The 21,688-nt window shown below is 39.0% G+C and overlaps 1 pseudogene; it reads left to right on the top strand.

Moving 5' to 3' along the window:
• Positions 1-312: 312 nt before the first annotated feature.
• Positions 313-10,565, top strand: LOC138153200 (actin, cytoplasmic 1 pseudogene; annotated as a pseudogene).
• The last annotated feature ends 11,123 nt before the right edge of the window (positions 10,566-21,688 follow it).

The following is a 21,688-nucleotide window of genomic DNA, read 5'->3' as shown; positions in this document are numbered from 1 at the left end:
TTGGAACTCAAAATCTTGTAAAAATAAATACTAAAATGGGGCAGCTAGGTGGCTCAGTGAATAGAGCACCTGCCCTGGAGTCAGGAGGACCTGAGTTCTAATCCAGCTTCTGATGCTTGACACACTTACTAGCTGTGTGACTTCGGGCAAGTCACTTAACTCCAATTCCCCTCCAAAAATAAAAAAACATGAATGCTAAGGAGCTGTTGTAAGCTCTTCCACCCAGCATATACTAGCCTCCCCCCTGGCTCCAGGTGTGGTATCACTTCCTCTCTCTCTCAAGGGTTTAAACTTGCCACTTCAAAGTTCACTATGGATGATGATATTGCTGTTCTCCTTGTTAACAATGGCTCTGGAATGTGCAAAGTAAGTTTTGCAGGAGACAATGCCCCTTGGGCTATCTTCCCCTCCATTGTTGGGTGCCCCAGACATCAGGATATGATGGTGGGTATGGGCCAGAAAAACAGCTATGTGGAGGATGAGGCCTAGAGCTAGAGGGGTAGTCTGACCCTGAAGTATTTCACTGAACATGGTATTGTCACCAACTGGGATAACATGGAGAAGATCTAGAATCATACTTTCTACAATGAGCTCCATGTAGCCCCTGAAGGGCACCCTGTGCTGCTCACAGAAGGTCCCCTGAGCTCCAAAACCAACAGAGAAAAGATGACTCAGATTATGTTTGAAACCTTCAACACCCCAGCCATGTATGTTGCCATCCAGACTGTGCTGTCCCTGTATGCCTCTGGTCATACCACTGGTATTATGATAGACTCTAGTGATAGTGTGACCCACACTGTGCCCATTTATGAAGGTTATGCCCTTTCCTATGCCATTCTCCATCTGGCTGGTTGTGATCTGATGGACTACCTCATGAAGATCTTGACCAAGAGAGGGTACAGTTTCACCACCAGAGCTGAAAGGGAAATTGGGCATGGCATCAAGGAGAAGCTGTGTTATGTTGCCCTAGACTTTGAGCAGGAGATGGCCACTGCTGCATCCAGATGGGGAGAGGAGAGGAGGGAAGGTACTAGTGTTGCTTTAATGACCGCTTAAATAGGCACTGCTGCAACTAGCTCTTCTCTAGAAAAGAGCTATGAGCTCCCTGATGGTCAAGTTATCACCATTGGCAACAAATGGTTCCTGCTGACCAGAAGCTCTCTTCCAACCATCTTTCTTAGGGATGGAATCCTGTGGAATCCACGAAACTACCTTCAACTGAATCATGAAGTGTGATGTTGACATCCTTAAGGATTTGTATGCCGATACCATATTGTCAGGTGGTACCACCATGTACCCAGGCATTGCTGACAGGATGTAGAAGGAGATTACAGCCATAGCTCCTAGCTCGATGAAAATCAAGATCATTGCCCCACCTGAGTGCAAATACTCTGTCTGGATTGGAGATTCCATTCTGGTATCTCTTCCCACCTTCCAGCAGATGTGGATCAGCAAGCAGGAGGATGATGAATCTGAGCCTCTATTGTCCACCGCAAATGCTTCCAAATGTTTGTGTTTTGTTTTGTTTATTTATTTATTTTTGTCAAAGGTTGTAACAAGACAATTGCCCCCCCCAAAAAAGAGATGAGATTGGCTTAGCTTTATTTGTTTTATTTTGTTTGGCATTACTCAAGATTTAAAAACTGGAATGGTGAAAGTGATGAGCAGTCTGAGTATGTTGGACACAAACATCCCCAAAGTTCTACAGTGAGTCTTCAGGACTCTGTACAGTTGGTTTTTTGTTGTTGTTTTTTTAATAGTCATTCCAAATATTGTATAATGCATTGTTAGAGTTACAAGCCTCTGTGAAGGCTGCCCTCTGCTACAGCAAAGGAGCAACATTACAAAGATCCAGATGGGGAGGGGAGCAGGTACTAGTATTATGTAAACCTTTAAAAAAAAACACCTTTTTGTATCTTCCACCTTAATTTTTTTCCTTTTTTTAAATTGTCAGCCATATTGAATGGCCCCCTAAATTTCCCCGCTGTCCCCAACATAGATGTGAATGAGAACTTTTATAGTCTCCCCGCAAATTTTTAGATTGGTGCTAGTTCTTGGGGGAGGAGAGGAGCTTTACCAGTACACTGACTTAAAACAAGTTCAACTAAAAGATCACATGTTAAAGGAAAAAATGAATGCTAAAAATTGTTTACATTTAATTGGGGAAAATGCTATTAAAAATAATACATTATAGCACTGGCCCTGGAGTCAGGAGGACCTGAGTTCAAATCTGGCCTCAGACACTTGACACAATTACTAGCCCTGTGACTTTGGGCAAGTCGCTTAACCCCAATTGCCCTCCCAAAAGCAAATAATAATAATAATACATTATAATCAATAAATCATTTATTGATTGCCTATAATATGTTAAGTACTTATTCTCTAGGTAACCTTTTTCCTTACAAGGCTTCTAACTCTATGGGGGGAAGAAGAATGAATTATTTGAACTTTATATCCCACCCAGTGTCTGTATTGCTTAGTGTTCCAAATATAGTAGATACTTAAACATTTGTTGAATGTATGAATTTTTAAGTATCAAAAGCAGTTCACTGATTCAGATGTTCCCTTCAACAATGCAGATCATAATCCATCCATGACAGCACATCCTACACAACTAAAGATTTTATGTCCTCCCAAAGTCAACCACAGAGAATCCACCCAATATGCTCAAGGTCTTCCTCTCTTTCTCCTGATATTGTAAGGGTACCAGTGGAGCATTTTGGCTGACTACCTATCATCCCTTATTCATGCCTCAAGACCAGTCCATCTATTTTTTACACTATACATGTCCTTGATGACACTTTTATTTCCATTCTTCTTTGAAATTCCTCATTGATTATGTTACATCCAGGCAAGACCACTCGCCCTGCCATATAGCTCTCTTAATGCCCTTAGTGTGATACTCGTTTTTAGTCCTTCAGAGTCAATTGAGTTCCATGTCTTGCTATAAGCAACACTGATAGAATGTTAGTATTGAAAATGGGTCTTTGGTTTCATGAAAACCTTAGGGTTAGTAAATGAATTTTGCAGTTTCTTGAAAATAAACCAGCCTACTTTCCTCTTCTTGTTCAACTCTAGGACCTACTCTTTGTCTATCTAAAAAGAAGGTGACTTTGCTCATCCCTCCCTATGTAAGTTAAAGAATGTTATGAATTCTATCTGTGGACTCCTTTCACTCATCAGAAAGCATTGCTTACATGGAAGAGTCCACCTAGCTGTATGCCTGGAAAAGAAGTACTTATTATTTATAGTAGCCCTTTTTGTAGTGGCAAGAACTGAGAACTAAATTGGTGCCCAAAGTTGGGGAATGACTGAACAAATTATGAAATATACACGTAGTAGAATACTGAAATGATGAAAGAGGGTTTCAGAGAAACCTAGGAAGATTTGTGTGAATGGATGAAGAGTGAAGTAAGTAGAATCAGAACAATTTATACAATAAATTTATACAATTTTATACAAATACATATTTGTACAATAAATGTAAAGACAAACAACTTTGAAAGACTTAAAAATTCTGCTTCACACCAATCACAATTACTGAAGACCAATGATGAAACATGCCACCTATCTTCTAATGGATACAAAATGAGACATTTTGAGGGCATGACCAATGAAGAAATTTTTGTTTTGCTTGACTATATATATTTGTTATTTGTTTTTCTTTTTTCAATGTGAGAAAGGAGCCAGAGGGGGGAAAATAGATTTTTAATTTTTTTAATATAAATTTTAAAACAGAGTTTGGAACTGCTTCCTATTTATGTGTTTTTCTTAAGGTTATAGGATTTAGAGCTAGAATAGACCTTAGCAGTCATCTACCATTCATTCTACAGATAACTAAGTTGAAGTTGAGATGGGAGGGAGGGGAGTGACTTGCTTAAGGTCATATAGGTAGTAAGCATCCAAAACCCATGTTTCAACCCAGTTTTTCTATCTCCATATCCAGTGCTGCCTTCCTGAAGACTCTTCTCTTGAGCAAGCCTTGAGGAAGTTCCATGAGGATAGGGACCATTTCTTGTCTAGATTTAGCACAGTGCTCCACATTTAGGATTTGTTTAATTAGACTGAACTGAATAGATACACTCACTTAGAGCTTAAAAGTGTGGCCCTCAGGGGCAATTAGGTGGAGCACTGGCCCTGGAGTCAGAAAGGACCTTAGTTCAAATTTGGCCTCAAAGTCTTGACACTTACTATGAGACCTTGGGCAAGTCACTTAACCCCAATTGCCTTGCCTTTCCCCTACCCCCCCCCAAAAAAGTGATCCTCAGATAATTGTGGATCCCTGAAAACCTTTCAAGGGGCCTATAATTTTTTTATTATAATTTTATTTATTATATAATTATTAATATGTCAATAATTATAATTATTTTTATTATAGTACTAAGACCTTATTTGTCTATAAAAATACTCCTTACTTTTCCAGCTACATATCTTTGGGTGAGGCCAGTTTTTCTTCATATACTTCAATCAAAACAACAGATCAAAATAGATTGAATTTTGATTTAGAATTTGAGTAGATTTGAGGATCCAGCTGTCTTCTATTAAACCCAACATTAGATTTGTAAAAATATCTAAAACAATACCACTTTTCTCATTTTTTTTGCTTAGGAAAATAGTTATTTTTCATTGAAATTGCTATTTATTTTGGCATGTAATAGGTTTGTTATTTTTAAGTGAATTACTATTTTTAAAATTATCCATTTTGATTTCTAATACAGTAAATATCAACAGATATATCCCACATAAGCAAAAACTCTTTGTTGTGTATGTGTGGGGGGAACCTTAATAATTTTTAAGAGTATAAAGATGTTCTAAGACCAAAAAGTTTGAAAACCTCTGCAACAGAGGTACTTAAAATTTTTTTTGCTGCTATTTGATATTAGAACCTCCTCTGTTTCCAAAACATGTTGGTATTATAAAGGTAGTTATTACATAATCAAAGCATTGTTATCATCTTAAATTTATTTCCCTTCTCCTTTCTTAGTACACTGACATTTATAGTTGTATGTATGTTTTAAATAAAACTGATGAAAATTAGCTTGTGATATTCCTTACATCCCTTTATAACAAGTGTTGTAGAATACAATCTTCTTGAGGGCAAGGACTTTTGAAGCCTTATTTTTTGTCTCCAGAACCTAATAGAGTGCTTGGAATATAGTAGGCACTTCATAAACAATTTTGTTGTGATTGTGAAGAAAGTGCTACAAAAGAACCATAGAAACTCGTCTTGATAATATGATTCTTAAATTGATCTTAGCCATGACTTGTTTCTAGTATTTTGGTTCATAGATTGTTGCTCTGCCTAAGAGAAAACTATTGGCTCTTTTCATGTCCTATGTGTTGGAAAATGCCAGTCTCTTTTTAATCTAAATCTAACTGCTCAGTGCATATAGTTTCTTGCACATTTTTCCCCAGAAAAGAAAAGCCCTATTCTAGAACATTCCTCTCATTAGATAGATCAGAAATGGGCAGATTGTTGCATGTGTCAGATGTAGTCACTGTATCAGTCAATTTTGCTTACCTGTTTTTATTTTTTAAAGTTTTATTGCTGTCTTTTAACATCACAATTCTTTCTAGATATGCTCCTCCTGGCCTCCCCCCTCCCTAGTCCTCCTGTCCCTGAATTTAGTCTTTTGTCCTTGTGTCAGAGATAATTTATTGGAGTAAAAACAATTGACAAAGGGGCATCTAACAGCATATGGCACATGCCATGCCCATATGGTTTCCCCCTTCCCAACAAAAGGAGGAAGGTGATTTCTTTAGTTCTTTTCTTGGACCAAGAATGTTCATTACAATTACCATGGTCAGTTTCATTTTATTGTTCTTTTACATTGTTGTGGTCATTGTGTATATTGTTTTCCTGGTTCTGCTTACTTTTCCTTGTGTCAGTTCATACAAATCTTCCCATTTCTCTCTGAAATCTTTATGTTTGTCATGTCTTATGCTACAATAATATTATATTACTTTCAAAGACCATATTTTTTTTCAGCTACTCCCCAATCTGTGGTCACTCACTTTGTTTCTATCTGTATTTTACTACCACAAAAATATTTAGCTATTTTTCTTTTTTAGAAAAGGGTTCAATTCTAGATCCAAAGATGATGTCATATAAAAACAAAAGATTTCAATAAAAGATTTTTTAAAAGCAGAAATACTTCATTTTAACTATTGAATGTATTCTTCCTTACTCTTCTGTTACCATAAAAGTTATTATATTTCTATATTTGTCTGTCATTCTATTACTACACACCTCAAGATTCCCATCTTCCTTATACTGAAATGTTTGCTCAACCAAGTGCCAGGGAAAATCAAATTTAATTATAATCATATTTCCAGTGCCTTTTTTCCTCTGATGATTTCAATAGCAAGTAAAAAAATAAAACCCAACTCACTACATCTCCCTAAAAGTGATAGCAATTCCAGGGTTTGAATGGCTAACCAGATAGTCAGAGATGGAGAATTCTAATTCCAAATTTACCACTCTTTGAATATCTCCAACTGTAAAATAGCAATTCATATTTAAATAACACTTTAAGATTTGCAAAGCACTTCCCTCACAAAAACCTTTTAAAATAAGCTAAGCATTATTATATACGGTATTACTATGTACTAAATGATAATAATATTATATATTAGTATCCCTCATTTTACATATGAATAGACTTGTCCAAGGTCACATGGTCTCCAATTTGAACATAGATCTCTCACTACATGTACATCATCATTTTCACTTCTATGAAATTGCTTCCTTTTTAAAAGTCTGCATCTCTTTTCCATTTAAAAAATTTTTTATCTCTGGCATTCTTTTTAAAAATTTTTGAGTTCTAAATTTTCTCCCTTTACTCTAGCCCCTCTTCCACCCATTGAAAAGGCAAGCAATATGATATCAATTATACACATGAAATCATGCAAAACATATTATCCTATTAGCCATGTTGAAAAAAAAAGCAAGAAAAATGAAGTGAAAAAATTATACTTCAATTTGCACTCAGAGTTCCTCAGTTCCCTCTCTGGAGAAGGACAGCATTTTTGTAAACTGCTTCTTGAAATGAGATGACAAGGTTCTTTCTTGGCTGAAATAAAGGTTATAATCATAAGCACAGAATAAACAAAAAGGAATTTTCAATCACTTAACTCCTCATTTCTTTCCAGCCCAACCCCAAACCCAACCTAAACATTTCTACATTTATCAGTTTTTTAAATTCATGATGTTATTACTCAATGAGATTCAAAATTTCTTTGTCTAGATATTATATTATCTCAGTTTTTGTGTCCTCATCCCATTTTTTTATTTACTGACCTTAACATCTAGCAAATTCATCCCACACCTGTTAAGGTCAAAGAGGACCTTGCTCTGAAGACTTTATAGGCTTTGAATAATATGCAAAAGAATTCTAGCTTTCGGGGTGGCTAGGTGGCGAAGTGAGTAAAGCACTGGTCCTGAAGTCAGGAGGTCCTGAGTTCGGTTCTGGCCTCAGACACTTAACACTCACACACACAAAAAAAACTAGCCGTGTAACCTTGGGCAAGTTACTTAACCCCAATTGCCCTCCAAAAGGCAAAAAAAAGAGGAGAGAATTCTAGCTTTCCTGCTTCTTTTTCCTCCCTCCCTTTTTCTTTCTCTTTATGCTTTCTTTTCTTTCTTTCTTCCTTTTCCCTTCCTTCCTTTCTCTCCTTTTTTTTCCTTTTGATTTAAACTTTCAAAAAATATAACTTAATAACCCTCCATCTCCTGACCCCATGCATTTTCACTGGTTATCTCCCATGCCTGGAATATTCTCCTTCCTCATCTCTGCCTCCTGATTGCCTTCAAAGCTAAAATCCACTTTCTGCAAGAAGCCTTTCCCTATTCCCCTTAATCCTATTGCCTTTCCTCCATGTATCCTGTATAGAGCTTGTTTGTACATGGGTCTTTACATGTTGTTTCCCCCCTCATTAGACTCCAGGAGAGCAGAAATTGTTTTTCTATACACAGAACTTAGCATGGTGCCTGGTACATAACAGGTGCTTAATAAATGCTTGTTGACTTAAAATGGAAATAATCATACCCAGAGGACCAATGAAATAAAAATACTAATATTCTACAGATTAACTTTGAGGATTCCAAAATGTACAGTTAGAAACAGCTGTTTTGAGAGTCTCATCAGAGATCAGTAGATAAATATTTAGTGTTACAGATTTTTAGAGTTGAAAGAGACCTTTTCTAGTCCAACCTTCTCACATTACAGACGAGGAAAGTAAGATGAATAACAAATGTTCATTCTTTTCTAGTACTTTAAAGTTTATAATGTACTTTCCTCACAACAAACTCTTGTTTACAGGTTGCATCCCCCCATTAGATTGTAAGCTTCTCAAGGGCAGGGACTTCATTTGCCTCTTTTTGTATTCCCAGTGCTTAGCACAGTTCCTAGCACATAGTAAGCATTTAATAAATGTTTAGTGATTGACAGTTTATGAAAGTACTACTACTCCCAATTTACAGATGAGGAAAATGAGGATGGAGATTGATTGACTTGCCCAAGGTCAAACAAAGAGTGAGTGGCATTTATTTTTGAACTTAAGTTTCTGCTGAGTCTAAATCTTGTCCCTTTACTCCATACTATCCTGTCTCTTATCCACTCCACAGCATGTCATTATTTAAATACAAAGTCAAGCTGTATTTGGACAACTATTTGGTACCCAGCTTTCAGATTCTCTATATGAATGGTGATTCTGAAAGCCTGAAAACTAAGAATATTTTTTTTTAATCTCCAGCTTTAATACTTGGTTAAAAAGAAGTCTGTGCTGGACCTTGCCGGCAGGGTCTGTCTGTTGCTGTTGTTTCTCAGCTATCAACCTCAAGGTTACAGGGCCTTAAATTGTGCTTCAATGTGTCCTTGAAGTGTTTCTTCCCCCTTCCCATTCAGTTTGCCATAGATTAAGTACCTGGCATCATAGCACTCTCTTGCTGGTGCCAGCCCAACACAGCTGGGTGGCCATACAATGGCTTTTGATGTCTTTGGAGTGACTTCACTTCAGAGTCTCCCTATTAAAACCTTTACCCCAGTTATTAAAGTCATTTTTCCACCTTTGGGACTCTTTTCCTTTGCACATCAAGCCCCTCTTAGGGACCTTTCCCCATTAGGAGGAGCCCTGAGTGCTTTAGGTTTGCATGTCAGGCATGTTACTATCTTTTCATTTCACCTTAACAGTATGCATTATATTCAATTCTGGCATGACCCCAAAAAATGATGGGTTGAGGGAAGGGATTTGCCTGTGGAAACACACAACAACCAAAGAAAGTCAACCTGCCCTTTTTACATTGGGTCAAAGAAGTGGAGAGCTTACCCTCTAGAGTGGAGGGGCATTAACTATTATTTTCAAAGAAAGCCTTTCCTGTGTAACTTCGAGGAATGGAGCTGTGCATACTTTCTTATCCATAGGCTGAGGATCTGGAGTAGTGATAAGATCCTCCAGACCGCATCACCTTTGGACTAATCTCACGGTTGAGAATGATAAAACCACTTCACTTCTCTTACAGTTCCCTACTGAGAGTTCGGGGTGGGGATCTTTCAAATAAAGAGACTGATTTATACGAGCAACTTACTCCCACCCCAAATGCAACACCTTGCTTTAATCCCACCTTCCTAGAAAACCACCAGCCAGTGACAAGTTCCCCAAACCTCCTCCTGAATCAACTGCCGACCCTCTTCATCTTCTCCCAAGACCCTTCAAGCTTAACTGTTAGCGCTTTCTCCCTCCCTATGCCTCACCTCAATTCAGTCAGCCAATAAACATTTATTAATCGCCTACTATGGTCATTGGAGGAAAGCAGAGACTTGGTAGTGAAGAAGATGCGGACCAAGGGCTTGAGGGTACTGTAAGACAGCATAGCCCACTCTCTGGCCACCTTTTATTCCATGTCCGCCGCCCTCACCCCCCACCTCCCCCCCACCACACACACACACACACACACCCTGTCCTCTCCTGTCAGCTCCCTGGTTCCTGCCTGCCCCTCGGTGCCTCCCCCTCCCAGATTGCAAGGAGGAAAGGAGTCTCTTGCTGGCCATGCCCCCCTCCCCCGCCTTATAAAAAAGAAATTGACTTTTGTTTGGAGTTTGTGAAAAGTGGGACTCGGGGCCCAGTCAATGGGGCGCCCCGCAGCGCGGGCTGAGTGGAGCCAACGCGAATCACTCAGCCGCGGCACCAATTAATCCGCTCTTTGTGGCGGGCCGGGCCCCGGCCGCCCCGGCGGCCCCCGCCGCAGCAGCACCAGCGGCCCATTGTTCCGCCTCTCCAGGCCGCGGGATTTACCCTTTTCAAACAGCCCGTTTTGTCCGGGCCAGTTCGAGCGGAAGTTTCTCACTGACAATTTGCCCCAAATAGATAGATTTGTCAGCAGCGACCTTCGGGAAGGAAGCAAAAAGCCAGTGGCCGGAAAGGTACGTCCAGAGGCAGGGGACACCAACAACGAACTACCCTGGCCCGGCCTGAAGGGCTCTTCTTCTACCGAGTCCCAGTACCTGTTCCCCGAGCCTGTGGAGCCAAGTACTGGGACCTCAGCGCTTATTGGTCCCAGTGGCTGAGCGCATTCATCTCGCACATCTGCCCCACACCAGAGCACATCTGCACCCCAGCTATTCCACGGCCAGCTGGGCCAAAGCTCATTCTCTCCTCCTTTCCTATCTCAAAGTCCTAACTACCCTGACCCTGGTCGTACCCCCAAGATTAAGTCACTCAGTCCTCCAGCCCAGCCTTTGCTTATCCTTTCTGTGAAATGGTGTAGCTTGGAGCTTACCAGCTGAGGTTGGCAAGAACAAATTGGGTTGTTTGGAAGAGAGGAGGACACCCAAAGAATGACAAAAACCTCAACCCGAGAAACTGGCAGAACCATGGCGTCTATTTGAAACAGCCTTGAAGCTCGGTAACAGGTGAAGGAAGAGCTACGCACGTGCTTGGTGTGCTCAGCTCTGGGAGCCCCTCCTTAACAAAGATGTCAATTGTGCTAGATCTTCACAGGTGGTGCCTTTGTAAGTCAAGCCATTGTCCCCTTCATAAGTCAAGACAGAAAACACACTCCACCGAATACCCTCTCCCTGATCAATTGCTCCCAACCTGGGTGTTAGGCTGTTAAATATTTTTTTTCCTTCTATTCACTAAAGCCACTCTTCTCCCAAGTGACCTCACTTAATATGCAAAATTAAAATGGGGGAAGGGGAGGGAGGAGAATAAAAGCCCTAGTGCTGTTGATGAAAAGAATAGTTACTGATTTCTTCACACTTAATGGCAAATATGAGCCTTTTAAAATACAGTCTCATACCAAACAGAGCTATGAATTTTAAGCAGAACTGAATTGTATTAATCAGTTGATGGGTTTGCGCATTTTACTGTAACTAGACTGGAAATCCAAAGGTTTGGTTTCATGGCAGAGGCAGTTTCCACTGTAGATGAGCAGCCCGTTTCTTTAGGCTGCAAAAATGTCCTGCAAGTTGCACAAGAGAGAAAATGAAAACAAAAAACCTGCGCTTTGTTTATCCATCAGGTGAATAGACACTTAAACACCATAGAGGGGAAAACCCTAGGTGGTCTTTAACAAGATTTCAGTAGTTAAGAGCTACAATTTACTGAAGATGACAATACATACACAGTGTCAACAATATTTAAACAAACATCCCAGACAACAGAATAATGGTTATTAACTATGGCACTTTGGGCTTCTGACTAATTTCCCATGTACATCTGCAGCCAAACAGCTGCAGGATTTTTCTCCTTTTAAACCCATTGGTGAAAATCATTATTTTTAATGCCACCTCCTTTGAACCAGGAAATAAACTCCACAGTTAGGGCATCAGTAGCAGCAGATATGTGTCATGACAAATAGGACTCTTTTATAACCACACAACCAAAAATCAGCTCCTTCTCATGATCACACATTCCTCTGTAACTGGTACATCAGTCTGAAAGAACCATTCTTTCTGGAAGAATGTTGCATCCAAGGTATTGCTTTTGTATTGGACCATAAAATGCAAAGGAGAAAATGAATCTCTGCAACCCTCTGCATACTTGTGCAAAACTGTTTTCTAAATTAATTAACACCAGTTAAAATTACCTTAACTGCACTAAAGGATACTACTCAGTTCTGACAGCATAGAATTCTTTATTCCCTGGGGACTGAAAATGCCTAAAGGAATCGAGGGAAGGAAAGCAAGATTGTCTTGGATCATTCTTTGAGTTCTTGCTTTTCCTAAACAAAGGTCTGGTTTCTTAAGTGACCCCACTGAACAATTTGGACATTTTAATAAATGTATTGTCCTGAACACCTAAAATATGCACTTCCAATCATATTCACTTCCAATTAATTTAGCTAATTCAAGTGGAAGCACATACATTTGGATATCCAAATATGTACAGTTATGAATACTTGGATGATTATACATTCAATTTATCTAATCATGGATGCATGTACTGATGTTGCATTATCACCCACGGGTATTTTTGTTGTTATTTGGCATTCATTAAGCACTCTGTACATGGAAGTGTGCAAAACACAGAAAAGGAGGAATCTCCCTGCCTTCAAAATAAGGGTGTGCCTATGAGAAAAAGACCAATGCTGACAGAGAAATTTTATTTGTCAGACATTATTTTCCTATCATATAGACAATATGCATACCCTTTTAGCAGTGTCTAAATGTCATACTTAACAGTTTCTATAACATAAAGTTGACATTTTGGTTCTGAAATAAAATATTTTGAAAATGTGTCAGAATTCACTTTGGTTTATGAGTCTCCTTAGTTTAGATAATACATACAGACAGGGATATGCAAACCTGCACATACATGGCCTCTCCAGGCTTAAAATCTTGATTTCAAATCACTGATCCCTCTACCCTGAAATGATGGTGGCTGCATTAGCTAGTATCTGAAATTTCAGAGACCAAGAAGACCAAGAAAGAAACAAAAGACCTCCAACCCACCTCCTGAGTCCTGAACTGCTGATGTACCTGAAGGGGCAACTCCTTCCTGATCCCAGCAGGCAATCATCTTATGCCCTGAAGCATGAGATCTGCTTACCCCTATCATTCTCTTGGCTTGCATAGATACAGATGTTATTAACAGTTGTAGTTTATCCAGTCTTTTTAAAAACCCCAGCTGCAGCAGTTGACTTGAGGACCCCCTACAAATTCCACCAGTTGACTCTACCCTGCACAAAACAGTTGGAGTTTGGGTGAGAGGGAGTTTTGTTATGTTTTGTTTTTCCTTCTAATCACCTCTCCCCCAACCACAGAAACCACTCAGTATCTGTGGCTCTGGTAGTTGGTGGCAATGCTGAAGAGTCTGGAATTATCTATTGGAAAAGGGCAATAAACCACAGTAGGAAAGCCAAATCAGTCTGAAATAAAACATATTTAGTAAAACCTGTTCTACTTTTTTCTTCCTTGCTTTAGAATAGACCAGACAGTCAAGACATTCATTTACTAATTTTGTGAAGAATTGTAAAATGGGTTCAGAGATGGCAGACACGCATAAATGAGGTCAACTATTTTCATTTAAGGATCATATATACAGAAGCAAAGTTAGGGTCAATGTTGTAGCCATGATCTGTATCCAAACCTACTGCTACAGAAAAATTATTGTTTTAATAAGAATGACTCCAACGGATTGCTACTGGCATAGTGTGTGTGTGTGTAGTTGTTTGTCTTTTGTTCTTAAAGAGGACCGTGACAGTAGGAAGATGATGCCATGACTTGCAAGTGAATTGGATTTAAGTGAGGGAGGGCTATGCAAAGTCACCAGACTCTCTCCTCTGGAGCCATCTGGGTCCAGTGGTAAGATATCGATCAGGAAGACTGGAGATGGCCCCAGATGCAGTAAGAGACCTTGGCCTCTTTAAGTTAGGGTCTATATGCAAAATCTTATTGGAACTTCACAGCAGCCTTAGAATAGGGCAAGTGTTATTTTGTTATCATTTCTGTGTTGTAGACAAAAAAACTAAGACCTGAAAAAGCTAAATGACTGACTCAAGGTTCTACAACTAGCAAGTGACAGATAGGATGAGAACAAATAGGTATCAAAAGAAGAAATGCAAACTATAAATGATTACATGAAAACCTGTTTCAAATCACTAATAGTAAGAGAAAAGCAAATTCAAATAACCCTGAGGTTTTCATTGAACACCCAAAGAACAGGTAAAGTGGGCAAAATGTAGGCACAAATAATGTTAAAGATTGGGAAAACAACCGCTATTAAACTGGATACAAGCTCTAAATTTGGGCAGCTAGGTGGCACAGTGGATCAAGGGCTGAACCTGGAGTCAGGAAGACTCATTTTCCAGAGTTCAAATCTGGGCTCAGACACTTACTAGCTGTGTGACTCTGGGCAAGTCATTTACCCCTGTTTTGCCTCAGTTTCCTCCTTTGTAAAATGAGCTGTAGAAGGAAATGGCAAACCACTCCAGCATCTTTGCCAAGAAAATCCCAAAAGTGGTCATGAAGAGTTGGACATGACTGAAAATGGCTAAACAAAAGCAACCAAGCTGTGACTTGGTCTAACTGTTAAGAGTGACTAAATCATTCTTGTCCTTTGACTCAAAATTCCAGTATTAGGAATACACCCCAAGAAGATCAAATACAAAAACAAATGTCAGAGTAGGGACAGGAGGTCAGACTAAATGATCAGACTTAGAGTTGGAAGGAACTTTAGAGACTATCAAGTACCACCCAAGACACAAAGAGATGAAATGGTTTGCAAAGGGTCATGCATCAAATCCTGTATCTTCCTTATTCTGAGTCCAGGGTACCAACCACTATGGCACAAAAAGCTTATCTTTTTTTATCCTTCTTCTCTACATCAGGCTGACTCAGCATTAAGTTGATTCATTGGACAAAATGTTGTGGTTTCCACTCGTCCACATGGGGTTTGGTTCTAAAAAGTGTCTATTGCATCTTGACTCACTCCTCCTTTAGATACAGATTAAGATTCTTTATCCAAAGGTGATTCTAATGTGTGTGTGTGTGTGTGTGTGTGTGTGTAAACTATGCCAGTAGCACATCAATTGGAGTCATTCTCATTAAAACAATAGTTTTTCCATAGAAGGAGGTTTGGATCCAGATTATGGCTATAACATTGCCCCTAATTTTACTTCTATGCATATAGCCCTTAAATGAAAAAGGCTGGCCTCATTTATATAGGTCTGCCATCTCTGAACCCATTTTACAATTTCTCACAAAATTATCAGAGGAATGGCCTCCAGTTACAGAGAGACAGACAGAGACAAAGAGGAGTGAAAGAGATAGAAATAGAGACCCACAACTATGGGAAAGTGGAAGGTCTTAAAAAGTAAGAGAGAATGCAAGAAAAGATCCAGAAGGTAGAAAAGGATAGTTAACAAAATAAAAATCACTTATTATACTACCAAATTAACTTTCTTAACCTTCAGTTAATTTACTAACAGAGCAATTAAATCAGTGGGCTCTACGATTTTGTCAGATATTATTGTTTAGGAATGATTGGATATAGATACTCCAAATGCAGAGATGATCTGATCAAGGAATTGTCTTATTTGGAATGTTTAAGACCTTTAAAATAACATATCTAAATGGGATCTTTCAGGAGTGAAAGATCAGACTGTACAGTTCTCTCAGAATGGTTCATTTGTGAACAGGCAATAGGTAAGATCAACAGCTCCCTGGTGTCTAGGAAGTTTGTTTCTTACATCTCTAGTTTTAGAATCGATGGTCAATGTTCTTTTATTCCTGGGTCTGAAACTAACCTATTGATTATTTTCCAGTATTAAGGAGATTGGAAGATAAATTCCATTTCATAGCCTTAGCAATTCAGTTGAACTCAACAAATATTCATTCAATGCAGAACATATGTAGAGCACTGCTGGACCCCTAGTAAAACAGCAATTTTAGATCAACATGATGCTTTCCTTCATAGAACTTCCAGAGGGGACATGATATATACACAGATAACTACAAGACAGATTATGTAGCGTTCCTTTTCACTTCAGAATATATATCCCAGATTCAAGAGAGTCTCTAGATCTACATGTACTCCAAAACCATAGTTTTCAAGAGTCTCATTAATATGTTTATTTTTTTCTAGTCAGCCAGAGGGTACAGTTTAAAGCAAAGGCATTTAATGCAATAGCAGAATAAGAAAAATTTAATACAACATTACTCTCATAAACACATCATCAGTGGGGAGTGTGGACTTGCATCAGGATCACATGGGAGAGAAAATGCATGGAGCCAGGGTGTCCATGTGTCAAAGCAACTTATACTTTCTATGTTTCTAGACTGGTGCTATCTTCTGGTGATGTCATCACAATGATCTTATTGGTTCTGATAACTGACAGATGTGATTTTTATCCATTAGACATAATGCTTTGTTAGTCCTCTATCAGTGGCTACTGGGCACTACTTCACTAGAGCCTTGGTTTGGGGGTGAGGTAAACTCTGCTGGAAATTACTCCCTGTTACCATCTTCTAGGCTTCATCTTTTCAGGGCCACCTACCAATCAACTCGTCTCCAATTCACTAGAGTATAGTGGATAAAAACTCTTCCCAATCTGGGAAGGCTGATAGTTCTTGAGTCATACTTACTATACCTAGTATAGGAGAGAGAGAGAGAGAGAGAGAGAGAGAGAGAGAGAGAGAGAGAGAGAGAAGGTTATGTAGACTGCAACCAGGATAAGATTAAATCTTTCCACTCTCTACATTTGTGTGGACATAACATCCAACCATCTCAGTTAGAAGTAAAATTATTAAGACCCTCTCTGACATGCAAATTAACCTGAACCAGAACAAAAGGTAAGCAAGGTAGTCAAGGTCATCATTGTTCTCTGCCCAACTAGCCAGAATTTTCTGCCTTTATTATGTATTACTAGAAAAAAATCATTGCTTTGCAGAAAAATTGTGCCATTGCTTTGGTCTTGTTCTTTGACCAGCAGAAAAGCCTTTCTTGGTCCCTACAAATACATGATAAGTGCATAAGGAAAGTAAATAAAGTAACAAATAAGGTAATTTTTTTTTCAAGTGAAGACATTTATGGGGGGGGGACACACAACACAACACAACAAGCAGGTTCCCCTGCCTCGTAAGGACCTGTAAGAAAATATAACTCCTTTTCAGATCTCAGAGACACAAATGGAAATACTCCTAAGAAGTCTCTTGCTGATATTTTTTGCTTTGAACACAAACACAACAGGCAGATAAGAGACTATCTTCCCTCACTTGCCACCAATAGCCTGCCAAGTTCCCCCAGCTATTAAACAAACAAAGAGAAGAGGTTGCCTTTCCCTTGTAAACATTTCTTCCTTGGCTCTTTTCTTACTCCTTTTCGCCCTTAGAATGTAAATACAGCTTGCTGTTGTCTTAAAATCAAATAGGTTAATCTTGAAAGTATATATTTAAAACACTTTGTAACCAGAAAACACAGTATAAATATCAATGAACATCACTGTCGTCATTACCAAATAGTCCACCCTACAGTAATGAAGAGAATTCCAGCCTTGGACTTAGGGAGACTTGGGTTGAAGCTTTATCTTTGATACTTAGTAGTTATATGAAAATAGGCAAGTCACTAATAGGCAATATCATATCCTGCTAAACTTTAAGATGAACCCTGGGTTTAAATTTTGCTTCTGATACTAATTGCAAGACTGGGAAAATCATTTAACTTTTCTGAGTCTCCATCTCCCTTCATGGGGAACAAAAAGGGACAATAATAGCACATATCTTAAAAAGTTGTTGTGAGGATCATAGGATCAGAGAGCTAGAACTGAAAGGGCCCTCAAAGGCCATTTAGTTGAACCCTTTCATTTTATGGATGATGAAACTGAGCCCCAAGGCAAAATGGGCAAAATTATGACATGCGCAAAATTGGCCCATCTCTTTCCTGGAAGCATCCCAATATCAATCCCTAGCCTTTACCTTATAGCCTTAGCCAATACCAATATGGGTGCTAGGTGGTGCAATATCAGGCAAATGGTAGTTAAGTGACTTGTCCAGGGTCACACAGATAGCAAGTATCTGAGACCAAGTTTGAACTCAGGTCTTCCTGACTCCAAACCCATCACTCTATCCCCTATGCAACCTAGCTGCCTCTGTCTAGGAGAGGGATTTAATTCTCTGTCTTCTGAGGGTAAAACTAGGAACAATGAGTAAAAATCAAAAAGAATTGGATTTAAGCTTAATGTCAGGGAAAACTTCCAAAAAATTAGACTTATCTAAAAGTTGAATGGATCACACCAGGAGATAGTGAGTTCTTCCTCACTGGAAATGAGGAAGTTATATCTTCAAGTATAACCTTTGTATGTCACATTGGTATGTTAGGATGATGTATCTAGGACATGTTTAGACTAGATGGCCTCTGAGAACCCTCTAAGATTATATGATTAGTTTGTCAGCCACCATATCACACTGTTGACTCATTTTAAGTTTGTATTCTTTTAAAGCTTTCACATCATTTTCAGGTAACTTGCTGTCAATCCTTGCTCTTTATGCCTTGCACTTATGAAGTGTGTTTTTTTTAACCCAAGTATAAGACTTTACATGTCACCTTATTATTTTTAGCACAATTTTCAAATGTGTAAATAATTTTTGGAATACTAAATAGATATAGATACATAGTCAGATAGATACATAGAGCAACTGTTAAATACCTCCTGAATTAAAGGCATTGAACTAAATTCTGGGAATATAAATACAAGCTAGAATAAAATACAGTTTTTACCCTCAATAATACACAAAAGGGAGCTTAGAAATTGACATTGGGGAGGGATGTCCAAGGAAGGCCAAGATGGAAAAAAAAAGTGAGTAGAGCTAGGACAGAAGTGATTGTGGATGAGCACTTCCCTAGATGGAGCAGGCAGGAGCCTCAAACACAGAGGCATTTCTTGGGTGAGAAAGCTGCTATGGGCAGAAGTAGGAAATTTCTGAAAGTCAGAAACTGAGAGAGTGATACTTGAAATGTTGCAATGTATCAGTTGACTTGTGATCTTACCCATGTGGCCACTGCCCTTAACAGTTCAGATTACAACCCATTCAAACCTCATTTTGTGTAATTCTTATCCATGTTATTCCATAGACTCTCCCAATCATCCTAGAGACCTTCTGGGAATTTTTATACTTCACAGGTAAAAATGGAATATTTCTGATTGTCCATGTATTTTCCCTTGTTCCAATCATCTGACTAGAGCATTTTCTTTTCAGATCATACATTTCTTAGATGATGTCCTTCATGCTCTTTCCTATACATAGGTAGTCATTTAGACATTTCTGTCCACCTTGCATCTCAATGATAGCTGATGTCAAATCTGCCTTCTTGTATTATCATTTGTAGTTCACTTTGTTTATCCATAATTAGTACATATGTGTGTTGACATCCCAGACCACAGATTTTATTGTTGGTTCCCTTCTGAGAATTTATGTTCTATGCATTTCTTTTTTTCCTATATCAAAACTACTCTCTGTGATATCTAACCTGGTGGTTAGGTATTTTTATCTTCCTCCTTTATTTTCAATCTAAAGCCCTTTATATATCTACACACACACACACACACACACACACACACATCCCACTACTCTCCTTACTAGGATATAAACTCCATGGGGTATGAAGCTGTCATATCTAAACTTGACACATCCCCCAGGGTCTAGGATAGTGCCTAAATTATTACTGGTTGGACTCTGCCTCAAGTCTCTTCCTACTATAGTACAATTTCCACTCAGCTGTCAAATTTCTCTCCCCAAAGTACAGATCTGATCACATCATCAGCTTCCACCTTCTTTCAATAAAACTCCATCAGCTTCCTATCACCTCCAGAATCAAATATAAAATCCTCTGTTTGACCTTCAAAACCCTTCATACCCTGACCCCTTCCTACCTTTCCAGTCTTTTCCCACCTTATTCCCTTCCTCTACTCTGCAATTCCGTGCCACTTGCTGTGCCTAGAACAAGACACTCTATCTACAGAGTCCTGGCATTTTCTCTTGCTATCCATGCCTGAAATGTTGTCCCTCCTCATCTCTGCCTTTTGACTTGCCAGCCATTCTTTCAATTGCAGCTAAAATCTCATCTTCTACAAGAAGTCTTTCTTAATTCCCCTTATTGCCACTGCTTTCCCTCTGTTCATTGTCTCCTCAGTGCCTCAGTTTCCTCAGTTTGTAAAATGATAGGGAAATAGGAATAAAATACCTGCAGTACCTGCCTTAGGGAAGTCTTGAAGAAATTACTTTGCAAATCTATAGTTTCAGTTAACATTATAAGGTTTTAACCTATAAGGGCAGGGGTTAAGGCTTCTACTCTTCCAGGGGTATTTGCATTTTAATAGGAGAACTTAAATAATTTCTGTGGCCCATTCCTCTTGTGACTGCCATTAATGATCTATGTGATGTGGAGCAAGTGCATTAGCCTCTCAAGACCTAGATCTCCTCATCTGTAAAATGAAAGGCTCTATAGATCTTTTTAGTCCTTTCTAGCCTATAAGTCTATGGTTCTTGAAGATTAAAGAGTTCCAAAGAGGCAAAAGGGATAGGATGTCACCTAAAAATGCAGTGTCAGGCAGTGAGGTTGGTAGTGTTGGGCAGGATGCCCTGCCTAGTTCCCCTTTCAAATTCCTTACCTTTGGTAGCCACTTATTCCACTTACTTCCTTGACCTTTATGTATAGGTACTAGAGACAGTTGTTTGTTTTTTTTAAGAGGGGTGGGATGGGTGAAGAGAAGGGAAAGAGTAAAGGAGAAAATGATGAAAGAGACTATTTTATCAGAATATCTAAATGGCACAATAGATAGAGAAGTGGGTCTGGAGTTGGGGAGATCTAAGTTCTTGGGCAAGTCATTTAACCTGTTTGCCTCAGTTTCCTCAACTGAAAAATTGAGAAAATAATAGCACCTATTTCTCAGGATTGCTGTGAGAATTAAATGAGCCTCTGAGGTCCCTCTCATCTAAAAATCTGTGATGCTATAAAGTTATAAGGACCTTGTGGCTCAAAGTACTTACCGTTATTTTTGTTTGTTTGTTTCACTTGTCCTTGCTGTCCATTGAATAGGGCTCAAACTTTTCAGCCTTGCATTCAAAATCCTATACAATCTGGTACCCGCCACCCTCCCTTTCCAGCCTAATTTCTCTCTCCTGCTCTCCATATACCATATTCCACAGTCAAAAGGGACTGCTTATCACAATTCCCCCTACATGCTTCTCTGATCTCTCACCTCTGTACCTCTCCTTGGGTTCTAGAATACCCTCCCCCCCAAAAAAAAATCTCTTTCCATCTCTACATGTTAAATTCCTACCCATTCTTTAAGACCCAACTGAAAAGCCATTACCACCTTCATAAAGTTTTCTCTACTTTCCCTGTTGAGAAATGGCTTCCCTTCTCATTCTTCATGTGGCATTTTAGTAGGCACCTCTCTTATGCCCTGACCCTCTTCTAATTTATATCATTATTAAGGTTATGTTAATCCTTGGATTTCCTGAAGTTCCCAGCACAGAGTTCCATACAGGTTTATACTTGGCAAAGTACTTTGCAAAGTCTGGTGAAGTTGAAAGAGAGGGTTAGAGAGTCAACCTGTAAGACATGGGATCTTAACCTTTTTTAGACTATGGACTCTTCATCCAGTCTGCTGAGGGGCTGCTTCTCAGAATAATATTTCTAAAGGCATAAAATAAAAGGTATAGTTTGCAAAAGAATCAATTTTATG

The sequence above is a fragment of the Petaurus breviceps genome, unplaced genomic scaffold (genome assembly GCF_028583685.1).
Source record: "Petaurus breviceps papuanus isolate PSGF00001 unplaced genomic scaffold, PetGlider_PUasm1.0 90977, whole genome shotgun sequence".
Classification (NCBI taxonomy): domain Eukaryota; kingdom Metazoa; phylum Chordata; class Mammalia; order Diprotodontia; family Petauridae; genus Petaurus; species Petaurus breviceps.
This window is presented reverse-complemented; position numbering and strand designations above follow the sequence as displayed.